Source organism: Dreissena polymorpha, chromosome 5, assembly GCF_020536995.1.
Source record: "Dreissena polymorpha isolate Duluth1 chromosome 5, UMN_Dpol_1.0, whole genome shotgun sequence".
NCBI classification, from domain to species: domain Eukaryota; kingdom Metazoa; phylum Mollusca; class Bivalvia; order Myida; family Dreissenidae; genus Dreissena; species Dreissena polymorpha.
Genome location: NC_068359.1, coordinates 70,176,080 through 70,198,721, shown reverse-complemented (window position 1 = coordinate 70,198,721; position 22,642 = coordinate 70,176,080). Strand labels below are relative to the sequence as shown.

Below are 22,642 nucleotides of genomic sequence, written 5' to 3'. Positions count from 1 at the left end.
ATTATGGGGAAAATCAATCATAACGCAATTGCATGAGCCCGTGAAAAAAATTAATAGATCTTTATCGCAAAAAAGTTGTCATAAGCAGGCGATACAAGGATTAATCATCGTCTATTTTCGTCTACAATACAGAAATTGCATTACAAATTTTATAATAATCGTTCGGCAGTATGTAGCGGGTTGTGGTCATGAAAAACTTGTTTTATAACAGAGAATCTGCTGTTCATCCTTTTTCTAAGGTGGCATAGAGGTGACATTCACTCCTCTTTTTTTAAATTGCACTCCGCTTTTTTCTATCTCGTGGCCACGAGTTAGCTAAGTCGGGATCTCGAGATCTCGAGGTGACATTCACTCCTCTTTTTTTTAAATTGCACTCCTCTTTTTCTATCTTGTGGCCACGAGTTAGCTAAGTCGGGATCTCGAGATAGCTATGTCGTGGCCACGAGATAGAGAAAAGAAGAGTGCAAACCTAAATAAAAGAAGAGTGCAATTAAAAAAAGAGCGGTGCAGTAAATAAAGGAAGGGTGCATTAAACAAAGAGGAGAGAATATCGAGATCTCGAGATCCCGACTTAGCTAATCGTGTCCACGAGTTAGTCAGCCAATCAAATATTATCTTGTTACCTCAAATTAATCAGCCAATGAAAACGTCCCAAAAGCAAGGCTACTATTATTACTACTACTACTACTACTACTACTACTACTACTACTACTACTACTACTACTACTACTACTACTACTACTACTACTACGACTACTACTACTACTACTACTCTACTACTACTACTACTACTACTACTACTACTATTACTACTACTACTACTACTATTACTACTACTACTACTACTTCTACTACTGCTACTTCTACTACTACTACTACTACTACTACTACTACTACTACTACTACTGCTACTATTACTACTACTACTATTACTACTACTACTACTACTACTACTACTACTACTACTACTACTACTACTACTACTACTACTACTACTACTACGACTACTACTACTACTACTACTACTACTACTACTACTACTACTACTACTACTACTACTACTACTACTACTACTACTACTTCTACTACTACTACTACTACTACTACAACTACTATTACTACTACTACTACTTGGTTATATCAGAGCCTTGCCTGCTTTGACCAGCTATATATATGCATACAGAATATTTACACATATTACGCAAAATGTGATTGGTTGACTAACACGGGATCTCGAGATAGCGAAAATTCTCTCCTCTTTTGTTTAATGCACTCTGCCTTTATTTACTGCACCGCTCTTTTTTTAATTGCACGCCGCTTTTATTTAGTTTTGCACTCCTTTTTCTTCTGTCTCGTGGCCACGACATAGCTAACTCGTGGCCACGACATAGAAAAAAGAGGAGAGCAATTTTAACAAAAGAGGAGTAAATGTCACCTCTATGCTACCGTATTTTTCTGAAAAAAAATCTTCCTATGAACGTTATATAAACAGGTTGACTTTTTGAATGAACAAGACGCAGGAGGTATGCGGGAGAAAAACAAATATTTTCATTGATAAATTAATAAGTGTAAATAAATTTATAAGATACACATTCGTAGTATTCAATGCAAATTATTTATTAAATTATACGTTTTTATCGACAATGAGCCTTTGTTAACTTTACACTATGTGCAAACAACTGGGCGGATAAGACATTGCAATTCTACCAACTGACAAACCATTTGAAAAGTGGTCATCTGAGAACAGCGGTCACCTGTCTTCAAAAACCATTTCGGCCGAGTCCCTGAACATAATGTCAGGTTGGACTGTATATCTACATAAACATTTCAAGTACATGAATACGTTTTCACTTTATTAATATTACGGCTTAAATTTATGTTTTTATCACGATGAATTGTTACCTATCTTTACAAATATTGTTGTCGATAAATGTAAATGTCAATATGTATTTTCCTATAATATCAATTATCATATTTGCAACATATTCAAAATAAAGGTTTAGAATTATAGCTTCCTAGTGTTTTATTTTCCCTATTTTGTTAAAGAGGCTGCGACCCTTTTGATTAGTTGTCTGTGTGGTTGTTTGTAAAATACTTTAAAATTGAGAATTAACAGGTTTTAAATATTCTTAAATTTGAATGAATGATCTAGATTTTAACCTCATATGACACACGTTTGACCTCGGCCGAGATATAATTAGCATAAATGTTAAAACAACGTTTCATGACGATTGGAATAAAACTATAACTTCAAGACTGTTACCAATGCTTTACTGTAGCAGCCAAATTGTTCGAACGGCTGGAACCCTTTAAACTCAGCTGAGATATCAGTAGAATTTGTTTTTACCAAGGTCATGAATATAGAACAAGCAATACGACATAAAGAGTGTTTTATGAATTTTATAATTTTTACATTATGTGACATGTTTCAATAACGTGGCGATATTTCGTTGGGAAAATTCTCTTACTAGTTTTCATAAAGATAAGGCAATACATTTGGCCAATAGAGTAATATCAAGGTGTTACTACAGCTTTAACAGGAAAACTGCTCCGCTATCTGGCGCCTATGTTTTTCAACCGACCATAACCGTGTTCCAATGCCACCTAGAATTCATAATAACAATTTTCTGATCAATGTTAATGAAGATTGAGTGTAAACAAGGTTTCATTTTAGGCATATTATAAGCACTACTCTACCTCGTGCAAATTGGAATTATTTTCTAACATGGCCCATCTATCTATAGAACAAATTGTCTACTGATTGTAAAAATTAGTGCTACAGACATTTTGTAAAAACATTAGGAGTATATTATTTCCGATATACATTTAGAGCACTTACGTTTTTTGGCGCATTCAAAAAATATAGCGTTTAAGTAAGTTTAAATGCTCCTTTTTTAATTAGTTATTGTTTGAAAAACGGCATCCTATATAGGAGTTTGGATTTATCTGTCTGATTGTATTATAAAACTCATCACAAAATTGGAATACCAAAGCAAACTGAACTCTTCGTGCTAATTGTTTTTTGGAAAATCTTGTCCAGTTCTTCATTCGTGAACTTAGCGACGCTTTAGCTTCTTTTATTTTCTGTCCAGGAGCTCCCTTAAATCAATTTTCAGAAGTGGATTAATATGATCGGAAAGCAGATCTAAAAAGGAAGTTGTATCCGTACATTTAAAACTTCGGAAATTCGATATTCGTCCCTGATTTTATTTCCACATTTTTGACCATAAGTCTAACACATTTTGTGTGACAAAAATTGCAACTAGACCTGTTTGCGACATTTTTGAAAATTCTGTGATAAAATCATATTACAATTTCCTGGCCTTGACATAACAAATGGTATTTATTATTGTTCAAGACAGTGGTGAGAATAATTCCATAACAAGTATATCTCTGTTCTAAGTTTGTTGAAAAAGAAACACTTCCATCATACAAATATTCTTTGTGCAGTTTTAGATCTCATACTTGTGAAGCACCCACTACAATTATGTTCAATTCTTTTCCCAGCCATATCACTTTTCTCTGTGAAGTTTTAAATACTATACGTATAATTAAAAAAAAATGCATAAAACTTATGTTAACATGTTTTGCATCAAACGAAAGAACATGTATGTAAACATAAACTTTCTGAATTCTCCTGAGCTATGCTTGGGATATGGTTTAGACAATTTCACTGGAAGCAACTCGAAAAACACAGATTGACATACATGTGTAAAGGAGTAATTTCTAGCGAACAGTTCAGATAATGTAGGTGAAAGTAGTTTGTTAAACGCATATCCAGAGCTGAAACTAACTGGCACTCAAGTGGGAAGCTACCATGTACATCGACAACAGCTTGGGTAACACTTAGCATTTATATTTTAACGAGTGATTGCTGACTACAGTTAAGGCAATCTAAGTGCAAGTAGTTTGAAAAACGCATATCCAGTGCTGAAACTGACTGGGACTCACGTGGGAAGGTACAATACGCATCATCAACAGCTTGGCAACACTTTACATGTATAATTTAACCCGTGATTGCTGGTAACAGTTCAGACCAAGTAGGTGAAAGCAGTTTGTACAACGCACTTCCGGCTGGGACTGGTTGGCTGTACGTGGAAAGCTACCATGTACATCAACAGCTTGGTAGTTTGAGATCAGGCGTTAGCACGTCATTATCAACAACAGATGACGAACATTAAAATTGAAACTTATTGCATTCATAATGTTCACAGATATTTTGCTGGGATACGGCCACATATGCTCAGCAGAAAACTACAACCATCATATTATAGTTGGATTCTATTAGTTTCGAATATTCATGCTTGTGTTCAACAAGCATGCACAGAACAATAAAGTAGCATGTTTCTGGCACACCAGCAACTCAAACAAGATGGAAGATTGCCTTCAAAACTGAAACAAAAGTTGTTCAGTAATATAAGGACTGCAACTTGAACAAATCCGCATATGTTTTCAAATAAGAAACTTGTTCGGAAGAAAATTTTGTTTGGCTACATTGGTTTATATCAAGACGATAAACATTTTTACAACCATCTGTAAATGGTACTAGAGTAATGGACACAAGTTGTAAACAACGGGAAAGTCCCCAAGGAAAAACTCATTACAAACTTAACGCGTATACTAAGGAGAAAACATGGTAGACCGGACCGAGAATTACCTTAGTGGAAGAAAACAAAAGTTTGCAGTCAACTGTACCTGCTCAAAACGGCGAGACGTTACCTTAGTTTCAATAATTAAACTCTAATCTTCAAACCAAAAGGGTTGATGAGAGTTGCAGTCAACTGTACCTGCTCAAAACGGCGAGACGTTACCTTAGTTTCAATAATTAAATTCTAAGCTTCAAACCAAAAGGGTTGCTGAGAGTCGCAATGCGCCGTCTTTTGTCCAAATTTGGCGCTTAATTTGATTATCACTGAAAATGCCTTGTACCAATGATACTTCAAAAAATCAACGTTTACCTGTCTAAAGCACGTGGTACCATTAACGCAACAAATAATTGATTTTTATTTACTTTGTTATACTTTCGTATGCTCTATCCACCATAGGGGGAAACTGTCGTAATTTTGCCGACAAAATATGTTAGGTCGCAGTACACCAATATTTTGCACATCGTGATATTTGATGTAACCTAAGCCGATAACGATGTCGAAAAGTCGTCGAATATTTACAAAGTTCAAAATTTCAGAATGAAAATGTCAGTAAGAATAATTTGTTGAAACATCGTCGTGTTTTTAGGTTGTATGCAAAGGATAACGTCCGTAGACTGCCATTCAAGCAAATTTAATGTGTTTTCAAAGTTTATTAATCGCTTTCCTTAATTGATGACGAACGACGTCTGTTAAGTGATGCGCTTAAAACTCCCAGGACCTGGAGAACGTTTACATGGACTCGACGTAACCTCAGGTTTTATATACCAAAAGAGTCGGTCGTATGACCAATACTATTCGTAATCTACATAATGATTACCCTGCAATTGTTCAATTCTCAGAATATCGATTTGGCAAAACACAATTATTTCAATTGATTAACAACAAAAAAGGCAGAGAAATCCCTCAAAAAGACCTAGAAGAACGAAATTAACCCATAAATTGATTTTACAATTTTAAAGAAACGACAGATGAAATGATGTCTCTGTATGTCCACAAGTATTTTCGCCCAATCATTAGACTTGCACTTTTACGGCTCGTAGTTTGTACGGAGCATAACGTAAAACTCACAAGACCAGAACCGTAACTTGAGGTTTTTACTGGTCTTGCATATTGTTCTCTACCACGTAAATGTTTGCATGTTTTTGTTTAAAAGCAATTGTTCTAGCTTTTGTAGGGGAAGCAACTCATTCCAAAATAAAGGCTGTAAATGGACTGCTTGCCTCCCTTACATTTTGTAAATCGCTTCGATCTATGAACTACATTGACATGAGCCGTCACTATGTAAGCATATAAAAACACGATTTTCTATTATTTATAGTCTGAAATAAACGATTTTCTTTATTGTTTATTATTTGGTTTATGCACATGAAATAGATGCTATGTTTATGAAATAAAACGACGCATGTTTCCGACGTTAAACGTGTAGATTTTCTCCAGGATACAAAATATTCCAGAACTCAAATATTAACTCGATTTATTTTGACTTTTATGGATAGAGTTACAAGATGAACATATCGTCATTTATACCACAATACAATAATCATATTTGTTGAATCGGACTAAACAAAATAAAGCAATCGAAAAATAAAAACAATATGCATACATGCAATAACTACAGAATTTCATAGCGTCCAGGTAACGATCGACCCGAAAAACCGTGTAGTAAAATTACGAAAAAAGCAAGTTTGTGTTATGCTTTAAAGATCATATCCAAATAAGAGTATGCAAGTCCTTAAACATGAAAGATTTGAAAGGAAAGAATTGCGAGCATTATTAAATGTTTGGCACCACAGTATTAATGTGGTGTTTCTAGCATTATTTTGAAGAATATGCGACCTGGTGCTTTGACTGTTTGCATCGCAGTTAAAGGGATCCTTTCACGTTTTGGTAAATTGACAAAAATGTTCCAGATTCGCACGTAGTAAATTGATCTGATCTCTGAGTTTAAAAGGCACAATACGGTACGATTGTTTTCCTTCTATACGCTCGTCGGAATTTGTTGTTTCGTGGTCTTTAAGCAAGAGATTCAATCTGACATCCGACAGGAGACGGACAATGATGCACATTTTTTAGACCTCATTTACGATGCAAAACGTATTTAGTCGACGAAAACAAATAATTGCAACTTTATTAAATAGTAACAGAAAAATCCTATTTCTGGTTTCATCTGACTAAGTTGCCATTTAGTTTACATTGGCAAGGGTTTTCGTTAGTGTAGTGAGCAAAATAAGGAAAATGATCACAGTTCAATTATCAATATATATGAATTCAATGCATTATAGAAACGATTGCATCTGACTGGGGCGATTCTAGCAGACTCATTTTTAACAGCTTCAATTTCATAATTGATTCTCATACCAGTTCGTTATGCTGTACAAAATGTCATTAAAGGTTGTATACGTTCAGATCTTGCGCGTTGTTATATCAATTTCGCCTTGTAGTTTTTGTTCCGAACGAAATTTGGTCATTCCGAGCAACGTAAACGACATTTGGAAACGTACAAAACAAACGTTTGGCACAGTACAAAACTAAGACCCTAATCCGATGAATCGCTCTTTTCGTTCCTCCCAGTCGAAATAATGTAAGCTTTCGAGAATAAACTTTCCAACCGATGCCTTTCACAATTTGCTACGCCATTTTCAAGTTGGCAAAAAATAGATTTTACAAAGCTATGCTCTTATTGGTAAATAACGGATGTGTTACTTTTTCCTGGGCCATGACGAAGCAATTGTGAAAGGTATCGATTAAATAGTTGGAAAGCTGATTCTCGCAACAGATTGAAGTTGGAGGGATAATTCTGAAACTGAACGAGAAATGCGGAATGTAAATTTAACGTATAATAATTATTATTGTAAAACAAAAGCTTTGGATTCAGAGGTGTTATATTCACATAAGTGAATCATCATGATCATGAAAAAAAATATTAAAGTGTGACGTACTTTAGAGGGGAGGGAGTTGAGACAGTAAGTGACAGGGGGAGGGGGGTAAAGATGGTAAAAATAGCAGCACTAAATCTATGAAACATTCAAATCCCTTTTGGTTATACACATATATAACATATATATCTAGTTTACCTATGGGCAATGTTGAAACAAAACATTTATAAAAAGGAATAGACTTTATGTACACAAAAAACATGCAACACGAGCTTCACATAATAGCACAATGTCCTAATGTTCTTGTACTCGTGTCTTCAAGATCATAACATGAATGTCGTGAAAGATCAAGTGAGTTTATGTCTTTTTGTATTGTGATGTTTTGTACTGTTTAGGAAATTGGTTACTTGCCTTAAATAAAGGACCAACTAATTGTATATAATGAGAATGCAATACTGCTCCATCAGCTGGATTTTCACTTCTTTATATTGATAACAAAGATCACTTATGAAACAAACTTATGCCACTTTCAAAGAGTATTCTTACGTTTCGACATACTACATTGTCTAACTAATCATAAGACTACCACTTCATCTTCCTCACACAGTTTATACATAGCATATATAAAGATTGCAATAAAAAATATAAGGTAAAGCACAGCCAGAAACATTGCAAAGTTAATAAAATGGAAATCCCAGCCGATTACAAAGAGGGGACATGTTGATTTCATGGAACTGTAGTTACCAAAGATCCATACCATTCCTGAAATAAAAGTAAAATTTATATCATAAACATATATATATGTTAATACACACACAAACACACACACACACACACACACACACACACACACACACACACACACACACACACACACACACACACACACACACACACACACACACACACACACACACACACACACACACACACACACACACACACACACACACACACACACACACACACACACACACACACACACACACACACACACACACACACACACACACACACACACACACACACACACACACACACACACACACACACACACATACATACATATATATATATATATATATATATATATATATATATATATATATATATATATATATATATATATATATATATATATGTATATTCACACATATCGCCAGTTATAGGGGTACCTAATATAGTATTATATATAAATATGTCATTTATTTTACGTTTCATACAAGGAAATATATAGCAACATTAATAGCGAGGTATACAAAATTTCAATTTCAGACGTGATTGTGGTTTTAGATATAAGATAAGATATAAGACCTTATTGTGACTTTTGATTGCATTATCTCCCCTTCACCCCCCTCATAGTAATTAAAGGTGCCTAGAACGCGGGGTTGTATACAGACCTCGTTTTTAATATTAACCCCTTAAGTATAGTCGTATAGTCTGAAAACTTCCGAGATCGCGTAACTGGCACTATGTATTAGTATATATATATATATATATATATATATATATATATATATATATATATATATATATATATATATATATATATATATAATTCATGAAATATAAAAATGAATAAAGATGGGGTCAAAGCCTTGAAACAGTCATTGCCAAGCATAAAGGGGTTGCACGATCAATAAAAAATACATGTATAGAAAGGAAATTATTGTAACTATTTGCTATTCCGATATATTTAACCACTCCGATTAAACTTTTATTTTCAAGGCATAGTTCAAACACGCAAAACGCCATACCTACAATAAACCAAGCAAATCCGAACAACGAATCGACGTATATGTACAACTCCACAAATAGATTTTTATCTAAATCTCGCTTCATGCGTCCGCTGCAACCCAATACCAGAAAGGTAATCCAGAAAAAGACACCTAAACCGGCCTTTACGAACAGATAGACCGCAACGTCCTTTTCTTGATCACAGTTTGATCCAAGTTTAGTGGCGCCTATAATAAATTGTGTTTATACATACACTGAAAATCATAAGTGCCAAGTTGGTCCTGAAGCATATATAACAACCGTATTAAGGATCCGACTCTATTGAATGTTACACGGTCATAAATTTCCAGAAAAGCATTTATAAATTAAATTGCTTTGATAATTTGCGAATATGATAGGTATACAAGTTGTAAAACAGCTTTTAAAATAATTCATCTGCAACATACATGTAGAAAGTGGTGTAGCGAAAATACCAAAGCACCTACGCTTATAAAGTTATAATACAAATAAATACATTAGCTTCTATAATCTCAATTATCATCAGTCCAAGTGCATTTTATAGAATTATTCATATTATCATTGTATATAAACATTTTTATAAAATTAATACTAGACAACAAAACTACATTTTACAAATAACTTAATGTAAAAAATACACTCGTTGACCAAACATCGCGTAATCGTGTAAATAAAAATATCATTTTAAAGGGATCTTTTCACGCTTTGGTAAATTGACAAAATTGAAAAAAGTTGTTTCAGATTCGTAAGTTTTCGTTTTAGTTATGATATTTGTGAGGAAACAGTAATACTGAACATTAACCATGCTCTAATATAGCCATTATATGCATCTTTTGACGATTTTAAAACCTAAAAATTATAAAGCGTTGCAACGCGAAACGATTGAATAATTTGGAGAGTTCTGTTTTTGTCGTTAAATTTTGTGAAACTACGAAGATTGCTTATATAAGGTATAAAATACGTCATAAATGTGTACTCGGCGGAATAGCTCAGTAGGCTAAAGCGTTTTTACTTCAGGACTCTGGCAGGACTCCAGGGGTCACTGGTTCGAAACCTGCTCCGGGCAATGTTCTTTTCCTTTTTTTAATTTTTTTCTTGATTTTTTACTGGAGCTTTTACGATCCAATGTTTACATTTATCAATATAAAGCATTTAATGAATAAGTAAAAAAAATGCCAAAATCTGTGAAAAGGCCCCTTTAAGAGCACAGTCGCTTTCGTAATGTGGTCGGTTTGAGTTATGACAAATGTTAAACAATGCCAAAGTATATAAAGTTTGTTGAAATTATAATAATTAATATACTTGTAATACATATTGGTAGTTACCTGCGATAAGTCGGCAAAATGTGATCACCAAGAGATACACATAGACGATCACTGTGTAAAGAAACAAAACACTTTCTTTAAATAAAACAACAAGCGAACACGGTTTTATTTCTCCTAAAACATCAATGTGTCTCAAAATAGAAGTAAGAACGTTTCATTACAAGTATACATTTTATTTCTCACAAGAAATGCCTACGAATTACAACATCATAGGATAAATCCGAAATGTGTCAAACGAAACTGAAAGTTTAGCTATTTGATAAAACAGGGAACGTTGTTTTTTTTTATTTTGAACATGTAACTTACATGACCATATGTTGTCAATTTTTGTCATCATTATTCTGCCTAACAGTGATTTGACCGTCTTTCGAAATTTCTCTGAAAAAAAAACAACACATTCGTTGCAGCGATAATAATAAATACGTTTATGATTTTTTGTTTGATTTTAAATAGAATAACACAGATTAACAAAATAAATAAGTCAAAGCGTACGTTGATTGAACTAAAATTGACCGCGTGTATTTGAATAAAATGTGTAGGCCTAATACCTTTGTAAACCGTAGCAGTTTCAAGCATATTGTTGCAACTCCTAAAATAGAATATGGTCCATTAAAGTGACACAAATATGCTAAAAGACATACAAACATACTGTTTATTAGCGTACGTACTTGATGTCAATTGAATTTTATGGTGTGGTTTAGTTATCAATATCATACTCTGACACAATCTACCAGATTGAGTTCATACATATTTAAAGTATGGTTCTTCTGGCAAGCAGCTATTTACGCTTAGGATATTGAAAATGTAACAGTCTTGTGCACATGTTTTTAAAACAGTCAAATATGTAATAACTTACATTGCCTCTTGATTTTCTTGAACAATAATTTTCGCCGTGCTCGGCAATGGTGGCGCTTTAGGCGCTTTAGACGCTTTAGACGCTTTAGACGCTTTAGGCGCTTTAGACGCTTTAGACGCTTTAGACGCTTTAGACGCTTTAGACGCTTTAGACGCTTTAGACGCTTTAGACGCTTTAGACGCTTTAGACGCTTTAGACGCTTTAGACGCTTTAGACGCTTTAGACGCTTTAGACGCTTTAGACGCTTTAGACGCTTTAGACGCTTTAGACGCTTTAGGCGCTTTAGACGCTTTAGACGCTTTAGACGCTTTAGACGCTTTAGGCGCTGTAGGCTCTGAAGGCTCTGTAGGCTCTGTAGGCGCACATGAGGGGGGTCGAAATTCGTCGGATGCATTTTGTTGTTCGTTATAGGTTGGAACGTTTAGAGTCAATGGATAAGTCTGGTTTCTGTAACAACAAGAGGTCAAATGGAAATTTTCATTTAAAGCTCTTAGTCCTTTATTTGTGTTGTTGATTGAACACTTTAAAGATCCTTATTTAAAGTTGTTTCACGAAAAAAACCGGCGGAATGTATGTTGATTAAGCAAATTGTTAAAAATTGTCAAGTATTCCGTGAACGGGTTTAAGACAAAACATGTTTACACAAAAATAAACACCTAATCATCTATAAAAAATATATGGGCCGTGCCCTGCGAAAAGGGGGTTTAATGAATGTGCGTAAAGTGTCGTCCCAGATTAGCCTGTGTAGTTCGCACGGGCTAATCAGGGACGACACTTTTCGCTTTTATGCTATTTTTCGTTTACAGAAAGTCTCTAATCAGCAAACATCAAGTTAAGGCGGAATGTTCACTAAAATCCCTTTTAATAGAGCACGGCCTATATGAATTATACAACTTCACATTTTCAGGAGATATATTATTGTCAACATCCGTTTTGCGTTTATCTAATGCGAAGTAGCTATATCATACACAATAGAGAGCATCACAAACAACATAAAATTTAACACACTAGTAATGTTTATATGTATTGAAACGTTGCATAAAAATTAGAGTCTCGATGTGCTTCGAAGAATAATTCTATAAACAAATTGTGTTACTTTCTGCAGTATATATGAAACAAACCATCAAATGTGTTTATATATTGGGTAAACAATTCTCTATAAATGCTATTGTACATTCAAGATAAGAAATCGTCTCTATTAATCTGTTCGGTGAAAGCACTTTTCTTGGAGCGTATAGATTTAATCCCCCATGCCGGTTGCCGTCTTTACGTGGAAGCGTGGAATAAAATATACATATTTGAGTAAGTTATTATAAAAACCAAATTCAAAATTTTTAACTTTAATTAAATCATTAGACAGTTTAAGTAAATGAAATGCAAGTTCCAAAAGTAAAAATAATGGGCAATTCATCGATATGTGGCAAGAGGATACGATTATTAATACTTTTTCGCCTAGAATGACTTTACTTTTCTAAGGCAAAGTCCAAATGAATATCGCCACATATTAATTAATAAAATGCATCCATTTTGGTCCACTTTCAAAATAAGTCATGCTGAAATTAAACACAGAGCAAGAATATAGTGATAGCAATACATAAATATATGATAGCGAAATATTACCTAATCCTCCCGCCAACATTGTCTCCAAATTGTAATCTCTGATAATCCATAATGGTGAATCTAAAAGCAATCAAAAGAGGTATTCAGTTGTTATGTATCACACAGGTTAAAGCAGCAACCTCCAGCCATTGCTAAATAATCACGGTATAATCTAAATCCATCAGTGCTTCATACACGAAAGTTGAACAGTAGTTTATAAGTAGCGAAATTGATACGTAGCTCGTGGATCGTTAGTTCGAACGAATTCAACATTCAACACAAATACAGTCAATTCCAGTCTTTTCGAAAAAAAATTATTGCATTTTTGTATTAGAATTAATTTGTGTAGATGCGTATTAATAAAATACTGCATCAGTTTCGAATGTTTTAAGCAAACTTTCATATAATATAATACAATTATTTATTGCAGAATGTATTAAAGCTGAAATTTCTGCATACAATTTGACTAAGAATCGCGTATCTTGGCGTAAAGGTTTTTTGTCGCATCGATAATATAATAATAATAATAATGATCATATAATTGTCTCCTAAAAAACACACACTTGGTTTTGTTGTTATTGATGACTTTCACTGAAAGGTATGGAATATAATAAAAATATACACAATTATATAATTTACATGTACTTGAGAATTCACTTAAAACACGATCGAATTTTGTTGTTGTTGTAAGTGTAAGCTTTATCAGTCGGCAAAATAATGTGCGCATTCTTAGGAAATATGTTCTCAGTTATATTAAGAGCATGCATTTATTCGCCTAGACATTACTTCCAAATGGAAATGACTGTTGTTTCAAATTTATCTTAATGTTCCTCGTTTGTTTCGCTCTTTACCTAGCATTGAGCCCAAGTCTCACTATTGCCGGTAGAGTCCCGGTCCATCCCGATTTGATAACGCCAGTCGACCGGCGAGAACCGGGATGATGCGTAGAATTTATTTAACGCGGTCACACTATTTCCCGGTGCCGCACCGGTTGAAGCCGGTCAACAAACCGACAGAGTCCCGGTCAACCCAGGACTAGCTACGGTTTATCCCGGTGAAGCCCCGGCAGAGGCACGATTGTCGCCGGTAATGCGAAGATGGAGCCCCGGAGAAAGCCGGCAACGTCCCGGCAGAGCCCCGGTATACCGTAACTTCACCGGCACTCACCGAGGCTATACCGGCATCAGGCCCCAGCAGAGCAACGGCAACGCCCCGGTATAATTCCGGTCGTCGGCGGTGGCGTCCCGGCAGAGCTCCGGTTTACCGATGTACCGTAGCTGTACCGGGACTCTGCCAGGCATTCACCGGGGCTCCGCCAGGGCACGACCTACGACAACCGGGGCGTTGCCGTAGCTCTGCCGGTATCTGTATGAGTCCGGATGGAGCTACGGTGCCGTCCCGGTTGTTCCCGGTGCCGTCCCGGTTGTTCCCGATGCCGCGCCGGTCGTAGCCGGTCCTTCTCGGTGACTCCCAGTTCATCCCGGAGGTATTTAACATTTTACTACTTTCCCGGTGGAGCCCCGGTTGTCCCCGGTCGTCCCCGGTTTATCCCGGTCGTCCCCGGTGGAGCCTCGGTTCATCCCGCTAGAGGCCCGGCTCACCCCGGTAGATCCCGGATCACGCAACGGGGCTCCACCGGCATCATAGTGAGACTGGGCCTTTAAAGGGACCTTTTCGCGTTTTAGTAAATTAACAAAATACAAAAAAAAAATGTTTCCGATTCGCACATTTTGGTTGTAGTTATGATATTTGTGAGAAAAACAGTTATACTGAACATTTACCATCCTCTTAAATAACCATTATAGACATCTTTTGTTTTAACGATTTAAAAACCTGAATATAATAAAGCGTTGCAATGCGAAACGACTGAATAATTTGTAGAGTTTTGTTGTTGTCGTTATATTTTGTTACAAATTTCAATACTTGCCAAAATCTGTGAATATGCCCTTTTGATATGTTTAAATCAAATTCACAAACCATGGATGATGTCTACAAAGGTGCCTTTATTGGATCGAATTTCGCAAGTCCATTCAAACTAAATCAATAATGAGTTTTTAATTATTATTAGAGATATCGGTTGAATACTGCGGTGGTATTAGTGGTAGTCGTAGAGGTATTCGTAGTAGTAGTAGTAGTATTCGTCGTAGTAGTAGAAGTAGAAGTAGTAATACACGTAGTAATGGTAGTAGTGGTGGTGATTGCGTTGGCGATGGTGGCGGCTGCGGATGTGAAGGTGGAGATGGCGGTGGAGGCGGCGATGGCGGCAGCGGCAGCAGCAGCAGTAGCAGCACCAGCAGCAGCAGTAGTAGTAGTAGTAGTAGTAGAAGTAGTAGTAAAAGTAGTAGTAGTAGTAGTAGAAGTAGTAGTAGTAGTAGTAGTAGTAGTAGTAGTAGCAGTAGCCGTAGCAGTAGTAGTAGTATTAGTAGTATTAGTAGTAGTAGAAGTAGTAGTAGTAGTAGTAGTAGTAGTAGTAGTAGTAGTAGTAGAAGTACTAGAAATAGAAGTAGTAGTAGTAGTAGTAGTAGTAGTAGTAGTAGTAGTAGTAGTAGTAGTAGTAGTAGTAGTAGTAGTAGTAGTAGTAGTAGTAGTAGTAGTAGTAGTAATAGTAGTAGTAGTAATAGTAGTAGTAGTAGTAGTAGTAGTAGTAGTAGTAGTAGTAGTAGTAGTAGTAGTAGTAGTAGTAGTAGTAGTAGTAGTAGTAATAGTAGTAGCAGTAGTAGTAGTAGTAGTAGTAGTAGTAGTAGTAGTAGTAGTAGTAGTAGTAGTAGTAGTAGTAGTAGTAGTATAGTAGTAGTAGTAGTAGTTTTGGTAGTAGAAGTAGATGTAGACGAAGTAATAGTTCGAAATTTGCAGGTCAAAGTTTTTACCTTATTCGTTATTCAATCTGCATTTTTTACGGTATTTTAAGCTATGTATCAAATTTTCTAAAGTCGAATAAAAATACTTCACTTTCAAGGAGAAACAGTCACCTATATGTGAAAAATTTCGCCCGTTTATACCGAATGTGATTTCAATGGCTTATTAAACGTATGTGTATCACTTTTTGTCTGTAATGTTTTTCATTTATTAATTCATCTATTTATCTTGACATCAATAAAAAATATATTGTAAATATTTTAATATTATTGAAATATTATCAGCGTTCTTATTTCTTATAATTTCATTTTGACAGTTGTGAATTTACGTTTCAATAGTCTTCGTACTTAGACATAAAACGAGTTACGAATACGGTACAATAACTCAAGCTGTAATATTGGCGTTTGGTATCCTTGAGGGTATAAGTTTATTGGTTTGAACGAATGTTAGCTAGACATATGAATTAAAGTCTCAGTTATGGAGAACGTGGTCAAATTTTGATTCAACAATTCAAGCGAACATTAACATGCAACGTGCACTATTGTAACTGAGGTTTGAAGAGCCTTTGTCACTTGCGCTGAAAATTGTTTTAATCAATTTTTTTTTTTATTTAAAATTTAAACACTGTCATCAAAGTTTTATTGTTTATAAACATTGGTTTTGTTTATTTATTATTGTAGCAAGTTTCGTACAGAGTCCACTATTTTTATATATTTTTTTAAGCATCCATTAGCTGGAGAAGTTCTTTTAATAGTCGTTTATGAAGCATTTTGTACAGCATTTTTTTTTATTTATTATATACAGTCGAAACTGACCTAACAGCCATCTGAATTTACCGTTCACCTGCAGACAACGGTCAGTCTGGAATCCCGCCGACGAAAAACACTCTATATTACACTTGAATTTAATGGCCACCTGGTCATAAAGGCCAACGGCCACTATATTCCACTCCGAAATACATGTTTGACCTGAAATCAACGGTCACGCGTCAGTCGTCTCGAGTCGCGAAAATTAAAAACACAGCACATCATTTGTCCGTCTATTTTGCGATTAAATCGTCTGAAAGCGGTAATTGTCTTTGATATAATAAAAGCGGCCCGCTGCGAGTAAACAAATAATAAGGTGTTGAGACGATTTGTTTTCCGGGGATAATTGTGAGATTATCTTCAAAAGCAAATATGTCAGAGTTTGTGACACGTTTAAAGTAATTATCGCTAATTAAATGACCGCTAATTAGTACATGGTACTTTCAACGGTACAATTACACCGTACTATCGGTTTATGAGATCGAATCAGCTTTTTAGACTTGTACAGACGTGGCGTCAACGGCACATGACAAACTTTATTTACTGAATGAACGAGATGCATGAGTAAACAATTATACCAGCGTTGATAAATTCATTGCTTTAGTTTAACAAGATGGAATTAAATCAATCTATAAGATATTATTCTGTATTATTCAATGTACACACGTAAGTTATTTTTGTTATTATGCTTAGTTAACGGCAATGAGCCTTTGTTTTACACTGTAGGCAAACGACTGTGTGGAGTAACGACGTAGCAATACTACCAACTGACAAACCATGTTAAAATTGTGATCCGAATTCAACGGTCACCTATGGACAACGGTCACTTTGGTCATTTCCCTTGACTGACCGTTGTTCTCAGGTTTGACTGTATTCACAAGTTTATAAACTTGAATTATTTTGTAAATGATTATGTTTTGATTTTTTTTTCAAAGTGGAGTGCGGATGTTCATAAGATTGTTTGATTCGCGTGTAGGTTTATTTGACGACCCCCAAATCTGAAATGTTATATTGACGAATATAACGGAATTTTCCCATAAATATATCACGTCGGTGATGAATTTATTTTTTATTGGAAACAAAGTCAAACTATGTATAAGCATTTAAATGGAAAAAGAACTAGTCTTATAACATTTATTTTCTGAAACCGTATTCAGACACAATGCTTTGTTTTGTTAGATGAATTGGTATAATCATTGTTAAAATAACGATTGGTCATATTTTTGCGACACCTCGAGTGTTATTTGCTTGTGTTGAGTGTTAACTGACAGTGCAGTTAGAAAAAGATTTTTTGTTGCAGTCAGTCATCATTGAACTTTATTATTTTTGGTTACGTATCGAAAATAAATGTTAATGTTTACCAATTATTCTAAAATAAATGCACATTTGCGACACAATTTTAAACAAAAAAGGAACTGTATATTGTTCAAGGCTAAATGTTATTTTATATCAAAAACTCTTACATATAAAAGTAGAAATAAATCTTAAATATATCTTAATATAAAATATATATTCTAAAAAGATCACATTTAATTTAATAATTTGTACAACATCGTAATCCAAAAAAAGTTTTTGTCATCAAAACCTAACATTTTTAAATGTAACTGATTGTAAAAAATAAAAACCATTCTTAATAACTCACATACCTGATCTCCAGCAAGTCAGTTTAATTCGAACGCCGATGTCGAACTAAATAATTCACAATTCCAAATTAAAGGAATAGATATGTTTTGCAAGAAATCGCCCAAAATTCCACAGTTAATCCAAACCTACTTCCTCCTTCCATTTACCATGTAATAGCGTGTAGCGTTAATGTTTACGACCCCATTCGTACATACTCCAAGATCACCTTTATCAGATGACCTTAAATTTGGAAGACTGGATCTTTTGAGGTATTGATTTTGTAACGAAATACTCGTTGAGTGTTGCATTTGTTACTTAAACATTAATATGCAAAATGAACTATTCTTATCGGGAAATATTTATTCTCGTGAGAAGATGGCCATGTACAATAACATTCGAACTTGATGAACTTACAAATATGAAATAATACAAGACAAAAACGCTTAAGAAAGTATGTAACACAGTTCATTAAAATATGAAATTGTTACATAATTTAAAGTTCGAAAATATCTCTGGACATCTGGCAATGTGGAAATATATACTTTTAAACAACCTGTTTTATGTGTTTTACAAAACCTATTTCTAACAAATGTAGACAACATTTTTCGACGTGTTTTTTATGCATGTATAGCATGTACTGACACTACCCCATAAGATACAAATGCTAAGTTTTGGATTATAATCACACTTTTTTCATATCCTAAGGTTCCAATTGATTCAATGGTGCTAAATCATATAAAAATATAATTGCTGTTTATAGTATTGATATTTTTATAATATTAAACACATCTGTATACGTTCGCTAACGTCCATTAGTAATTAAATAAGTACTGAATACAATTGAACTTTGAACGACATAAAGGGCAGCCTAATGATATTGTCGTGACAACAATATTTGAATATTTCATCTTAGGTCATAACCTTTTCAGTTTATATAAAATTATACTTCACGTTTATTTAAAATAAGTTTTTATGCTCATTACAAATTAACCTGCCCGGAGTGTACAACAGAGTTTCTGAGTGACCAAGATTTTGTTTGCCCAGCTGCTCAATAATAAAACCCGACCTGCTACATTATATGCATGGATAAAAAAAACATGGCAGCCGACCGATAAGCTCAGTTGAGGGAGCGGTATGCTAGTGTACTGATAACATTGGTCGCACTTTGGATAAACTTTTATTTGTGCAAGAATTAAATAGAGAATACAATGTTAATGTGACTTTGTACTTAAATTTATCCCACGAGTGAAGAAAGGTTTACATGGCGAGGCTTGCCGAGCCTCGTTAGCCTTTCTGAGACTAGTGGGATAAATTTAAATAATCACACTTACATAGTATTCTATTTCTCCTACAATATTTTTTTAATGTTATGTATTCCTGATGCAATCAAAATAATAGTCTTTAATTCATAAAATAAAATAAAAAACACATCAAACTGATTCTAACATTGCGTAGTTATATTAATTGCGGTGTGTAGAAATAACGGAACTCGAAGTAGTCCTTAAGAATTCCACACAAAAGAAGAGTAACGAGACAAAATATAGCTTTACGCCTCGATTCAAATTTAATCAGCGTTTCAAATATTACACACTTAAGTAGAACACAGACAATTATTGTTTCACCACTGTCAAATACCAAACAAATGGCTGCCATCTTGAAATTTACAAAATGTGTAGACACCTACGTGAAGCATGATTTCAGCATTTATCCGCGCCGATATTGTTAATTTTAGTCTATAAACAACTATTCTGTTTACACACTTTTTACTAACTGACATAAAAAGTAAAACTTATACTGGCTATTGTTCTACTGACCGAAGTTGTTCAATAACTATGTTTATTTTCGTAAAGTTTAATTTGCTTCCATGACTAGTTAAAATTTTGGGAACATTTCTTCATCGCCATCCATCTTTTCCATTTCAAAGCACTGGATGTAAGCAGGCAATTCGTTGTGGATAGACAGTCTTTGATCTACTTACCAAGAGACGACTTATTCATCAAAGAAATTACCCTTTTAATTGGACATCGATTTCCTTCGAAAAGTTAAAGAACAATTCGCTTACACTTTTCTTAAATTTAATCCATCAATTGTTCAACAAAACATCGCGTTAATCGAGTACATTCGGCATTTTAACGAAATCGAAAATGCGGTCTCACCAGTTTCATTCAAGTTTTATATCCAAACACTGTTATTCAAATTCATAATATTATAATAATCCATCGTAAACACACACTCGTTTTAAACGACTGCGTACCCAATGACTTGAATGACGTAATCAGGAATAAAAGGCCAACAAAGTAGTCCCTATGTACATGTTCTAAAAATATTTGTTGGATAAACTGTATCTAAAATATCCGTGGAGGAAACTTGATCTTTTCTGTATGGGTCCTATAATGTTCTATAAAATCATTAAGCAGTAGGATAAAAGGCAAGAGTGTTTGGATTACATCGAGGATGACTTGATGACTAAAATACATGGATGAAAACCACCTTCCCCCTTAGCTTGGTTGGTAGTTCCCCTCGCTAATAGCTTTCGAGTTTACCGAAGACTATATGAATACTCATAAAATCTTCTCCGCCTTCATCATCTACGGCTTAAATGTATGATTGTCACGCATCTCTGTTGAGATATTGAAACGTTTAAGTGACACCTGCTGGTCTTTTTGAATAACGGTAAAATAGACAATGCGTAGCTAGTTATTGTTATAAAATAAGAAATTTAACGTTAAAATAGAGATAATTATTGTCGGGCGAAATTCACTAGAACGTTGCACATAATATAGCTTAATATTCACATAGAGTTAGACAATTTACACATAATCTATAATAGATATCTCCTTATTTGTATTCCTTTCGATCCTTAACATCAATTTTAATTTACTGAGAAATATTTTGTGTAATTAAACAGATCCATTGAGTCCATTGCAAAGATGGATGTTAACTACCGTTTAAAACTCAGGGAACTCGTTTGTTGAAGTTTACGTGCAATCAATATTTCATATGTAATGGCCGACACAGTAGGAAACTTCAGCAGCTTTTCAACAGCTTTTATTTTGTACATAATGAAGACACAACAATCCAATGTCCATAGATAAAAGGTAGTCGTTATAAAACGACCAATGATGGTGACATAAGAAGCACCATTCATACGCTTAAAAATCAAACTTAATATGCTGGAGTTGAAGCATGTGTTTTAAACTTTTGATATAGAATTCATATTTGAGATTTCATAAAACATAAAAAAAAGTTCAATGATGACTGACTGCTAAAGAAACATTTTAAAACCACAGTGTCAGCTAACATTCAACAATAACAAATAACACTCGAGGTATCGCAAGAAAAATGAGCCAACATTTTAACAATTATTATACCAATACATTAAACGAAAAAATGCATTGTGAAAGACTATTTTTATTACAATTTCATAAAGCAAATTTAATTAGATAAGCTATATTTTCATATTATTGCTAACATTCTTTCCCCTTGTTTCCTGTCAAAAGTACAAGTTCATCACCGATGTGATCTATTTATGTTTCAATTCCGCAATTGTAGTCAATAAAATATTTCAGTTGCTGGGTGTTGTCAAATAAATGAAACAATTCGTAAGAACATATGCATCACACTTGAAAAACAACAACATAATCATTCACAAACTAAAATATGTTGACTTCGCAAACAGACTCACTGGTGGTCTTGAACCTGTTAGATGAATTTAAATTTATATACTTTTGAATATATAATATTTAAAAATAATGCTGCGCAAAATGCTTCATTAACGACCATTAAAAGCACTTCTCCAGCTCATAAATGCTTTAAATAAATATTAAGACATTTTAAAAATAGCTGCACAAGTAAATAAACAAAATCTCTGTTTATAAGCAGTTTTACTTTGATTACAGGATTTAGTTTTCAATATATAGAAGTGAAACTCCAGCTGCTGGAGCAGGGCTTAAATACAATAAAAACAATTTTGCAGTGCAAGTGACAAACGATCTTTAAACCTCAATTTGACAAATGTACGTTTCATGTCATTGTTAGCTTTAATTGTTGAATCTCAATTTGACCATGTTCACCTTTACTGAGACTTTAATTCATAAGGCGTGGTAATATTCGTAAAAACCAATAAACTAATAAACCCAACGATTTCCAAATACCGATATTACCCTATGAGTTCGTGTACCGTATTCGGAACTCTACTCATGTCTACGGAAAAACAACTTGTACACTTAAATTAAAAACTGTCACTTCTACTTCTACTAGACTACTACTACAACAGCTACTACTACAACAACTACTA

At 34.3% G+C, this 22,642-nt stretch overlaps 1 long non-coding RNA gene across 1 annotated transcript; it reads right to left on the bottom strand.

The window, feature by feature from the left end:
- Positions 1–10,920: 10,920 nt before the first annotated feature.
- On the bottom strand, positions 10,921–11,546 carry LOC127831014 (uncharacterized). The gene is made up of 3 exons (XR_008026355.1): positions 11,462–11,546; positions 11,154–11,194; positions 10,921–10,983 (listed from the first exon to the last, which is right to left on the bottom strand). It is a non-coding gene; the product is annotated as an uncharacterized LOC127831014 (long non-coding RNA).
- Positions 11,547–22,642: the final 11,096 nt, after the last annotated feature.